The sequence below is a fragment of the Oxyura jamaicensis genome, unplaced genomic scaffold (assembly GCF_011077185.1).
Source record: "Oxyura jamaicensis isolate SHBP4307 breed ruddy duck unplaced genomic scaffold, BPBGC_Ojam_1.0 oxyUn_random_OJ66992, whole genome shotgun sequence".
Taxonomy (NCBI): domain Eukaryota; kingdom Metazoa; phylum Chordata; class Aves; order Anseriformes; family Anatidae; genus Oxyura; species Oxyura jamaicensis.
The window spans coordinates 1-4,150 of record NW_023308341.1 but is presented as its reverse complement, the minus strand read 5'-3'; the positions used below and the strand labels follow the sequence as shown (position 1 = coordinate 4,150).

Here is a 4,150-nt window from a genome sequence, read left to right as displayed (position 1 = left end):
ATGGTTGCTTGTAATCTTTCCAATAAATCTCTCCCTAGGAGTGACTCTGGGGAGTTGGGCATGTATAGGAACTTGTGAATGCCCCACTGTTTCCCATATTTATATTTCAATGGTTTGCAGAAATACGCTATTTCAGATTGGCCAGTTGCCCACTTCACTACAGAGTAATCATTCCCCACTGATACTAATGCTTTATATAAAACTGAATATGTTGCCCTCGCATCCACCAGCAGTTCCACCTCTTTTCTCTCCTTCCCCAGCTTCATTTTTATAACCAGCGGATCTGCTGGGATAAATTCCCTCGGTCCTCTTCAGTCGTCTTTTGCACGCGTGACTACCACCTCCCTTCCCCAGTTTCCTTTTCCATTTCTTTTCTGTTCCAGGCATTTCTTTTTCCAATGCCCAAATTTCTTACATAGGGAACATTGATCCTTGCCTAGCCAGGGCTGTCCCTGTCTGGGTCTCCTTTTTCCTTCTTCCCTAACAGCTGTTATCAGTCTCTTCTGCATGTTTAATTGAGGAAGATAAAAGTCCTCTCTCCTTCCAAATTGCCCCGTGTGCATGCACCACACCAAAGGCATATTTCAAATCTGTCCAAATGTTTGCTAGCTCAAGAGCTCTTATCAAGGTGATGATTTCCACGTTTTGGGCTAATGTTTGTTACCGCATATCCTGTGAGGCAAAATCCCCAGCGGATGAAGCTGCTGCCATCTATGTACCAATCCTCCACATCTTCTAGGGGTGTTTCCTAGAAGTCTGGTCAGCTGGAGTATATTGTGTTCATGGTCTTGATGAAAGATCTGGCGATCTGGAAACAGTTACTGAGGAAAGAGGCTGGGTTCATAGTATTAGTGCCAAAAAATATTAATAAACTAATAGTCCATGATACACGTTCCTTTTCTTCTTCAGTAGTTATAATTTGCGTATTGCAACAGTGTCCCCTTTTACCGAAGGGGTCTTTCAAACTTCAAGATCACAGGCTAGTTGTTTCCTGAATATGGTGGGGCTATTCTTGAACCCCTGTGGTAACACTGTCCAAGTAATCTGAGTTTTCTGTCCTCTATTAGGATTTTCCCATTCAAAGGCAAAGAGTTTCTGTTTTTCATTTGCCACGGGCAGGCAGAAAAAGGCATCCTTTAAATCTAGTACCATGAACCAAACTTGACTATTTTTGTCATTTTGTAATTCCAATCATTTTTCCCAATTTAAATTTCAAGCATTGCAAAAAAATGCCTTTTCCTGTTGGCCAGTTGCTCCTATTACATTTACAGACTAATTAACACAGAGAAAGAAGCTCCCTTAACCAACAAAAATCCAAGCCTCTCTCTTCGTTCCCTAGCTTTATTTCAACCAGTGGACCTGCTAGGGTAGATGCCCCAGGTCCCCCTTATTCCTGACTGTTGTAAGTTTATCCTGCAGCCTAAGACAATTTCTTTCTGATATCAGGGGGCCAATTGCCCTAGAAAGAGGCTAGCCAATTGCCTCTGTTTTCTGAAGCCAGGTCAATTTTTTAAAAAAATATTATTTATTTATTTATTTATTTATTTATTTATTTATTTTTCTTCATTGCATTTCAAAAGTTGGTCCAAAAATTCCATAGGGGTTTCTTTTGGACCTTGTTGGAACAAATTCTCAATTCCCAATTTAACCAGATTTCTGTATAGCCGTTCATAATTTCCAGGGTGATTAGGGTCTCAGTTGGGGGGGTCGGTCAGGGGAATGCAATCGTTGATAGTTCCCTGAGCAGTCCCATTGGCAACCTGAGCTCACACGTGAACTCAGGTTGTTTTAAGGATTAGTTGTAATGGAAACAGAAAAGCAGCTCTCTCAGACCCATCATGGTCCCTCTGCCCCAGAGGGCTCACAGCCGTGATTTTGAGATCTCAGCCTCGGGTTGAGGCAGAACTATTAACATCCCTACATCCTCTTTCCCTGCTCATTCAACTTCAAACAGCTTTATCAAATACTACATGCCACACCTTTAACACCTTCAACAACCCTATTAACACTTCCTTTATCTTTCTCCAGCCTGTACTTTTCTAATGCCAACACCAAAGGCTCAGTCAGGGGCCAACTTAATTCCATACCTTTTCCCTCCAAGATGCTGAAACAACATATCAGTATACAACATTTCACACTATTTCCCTTCAGTATACAACATTTCATCCCATTTCCCTTCTCTCCTCAAAAACATTGATTGCAAGATATTGTTATAGTCAATTGATCCATAAAGTGGCCATTTAGCTTATATAGTGGCCACTGATTTAGCTTATATAGTGGCCATTTATATAGTATATACATTTAGCTTATATAGTGGCCATTGATTGCAATACTTAGTGAAAGTCCTCTTGCTTTCTGTGCCCCCAGTTCTAACAATATCCTTCCAATGTGCCAATATGCAGCCAAGGAGGCTTTCTTTAAAACGTCTTTGTTTTGGATATTACTCATTTCCTTGGTTTCCCATTCCCATTTATTTATTAATTACTATTCCTTATTAGATACTGTCCCTTGTTTCAATTTCCACACAAACCGTTTTATTACAGTTTTTTACTATCTTTTCCTAATCTTCTTTCCAAATGTTCCAATTCTCTGGGATTAAACTCTTCTTTCCACATACAAACTTGACTGTTTCAGATTATTAGTGAACCCTGTTCCAATCATAAATCCACAGGACTTCAGGAAAACACATGAAGCACTCAGCCTTCCGTCTTCTAGACAAACCACACCACATTTGCCACAAAATTTACATTTCAAAAGGACCGAATTTCAAGCCAAATGCCAATTTTTTTCTCATGCACTTTGTTAGTAAGCCCATACAAAACAAGGAATCACTCCTGCGTATCCATCAATATGGGGGTTTAAAAAGGTATTGAGGCCTAAATAAATTTGGTCTCCCCCTTTTTACTAAATTTCCAGGGCTCAAGCCCGTACCACCAAAGAAGTGACTCTCTCCTTTTTGCCACTTTGATAAGCAGACAGCCCCCTCCCCCCCAATACTTGGGAAACTGACCAAATACCACAGCGAATATATGAAAACTTTTAAACTGTTACTCAGATAATGCTTCTGCCTTTCTTCTTGCCACTCAAAACATTTAACAAAAATAAGATCACAAGATACACCGCCGGGCATATATATTAGGCACCACCATGAACACTCGGATAAAACAGCACTTCTTTTCGGTCTGTCATGCACTTCATTCATCTCCGGCCGCTCCCCTCACGGAGAATATAGAACCGTGGATTGGAATTCCACACTCACTTCGCAGTGATGCTGCGTCTCACTCACAGCACAATCACGCAATCACACAGAGGCCCCTAGCACATCTCATTCACACCACAAGAGTATATAATTTAGAATGATAACCAAACAAACAAGTATTGTCTCTGACTGTGTTCTTCGTGGAGTGACTCACTCCACTTTGTTTCAAACACATACACTTACACAAATACTTTCAACACAAAATACCTGGACATTTACGAATAAGACATACAATTATTAACACTCCAGTTAGTATCCCTCCAGCAGCTGCAAACATTACCCAGGTAACCTTGTCACAATTGTGAGAGGCCCGCTTACCCTTCTCCTGCTTCTTATACAGTCATTAGCAGGTCCGTCCTGGCTCCCAAAAATGGGATGCAGCGGTAACCTCTGATTTGCTCCATCTACTCCCAAGATCGCTAGTGGCCACTCTATCAGTTACCAAATCCCCTTTTACTGCTCTATCGGTCAGCCTGTAGGGTACCCTCCTCCTTTACGGGGACTATGCTGCACGCCAGACGTCTCTGCGCGATTTACCAGCTGCCCCGGCCACGCGTACAATTTACAGGCCCTTCCTGTACTGTAAAACATACCGTTTGTCCGCAGCTTCAGGAGGTCCTTGTCTGCTCCTGTGGTGAGCGGCTGGGAGTGGAGTCCCCTCCAAGAAAAATACTCGGGGTGCACCTAGGGCGTCCGCTCCGTGGTCGATCCCACAGCCGAGCAGAGTGTCTCCTGCCTGGCTCGCCAAATGACTTAGGGAAACTGACTCCACAATAAGATTGTAAAGTAGGTATGTTTATTCAGCGCTGGGCAGCACGGGGGAGTAGTCCCACTAAAGTCGTGCGCAACAACTCGCTCACGTGCATTCTCTTTTATCCCCTAAAATATTAC

At 42.4% G+C, this 4,150-nt stretch overlaps 1 long non-coding RNA gene across 1 annotated transcript; it reads right to left on the bottom strand.

Moving 5' to 3' along the window:
• Positions 1 to 3,319: 3,319 nt before the first annotated feature.
• On the bottom strand, positions 3,320 to 3,946 carry LOC118159091. The gene is made up of 2 exons (XR_004746990.1): positions 3,841 to 3,946; positions 3,320 to 3,526 (listed from the first exon to the last, which is right to left on the bottom strand). It is a non-coding gene; the product is annotated as an uncharacterized LOC118159091 (long non-coding RNA).
• Positions 3,947 to 4,150: the final 204 nt, after the last annotated feature.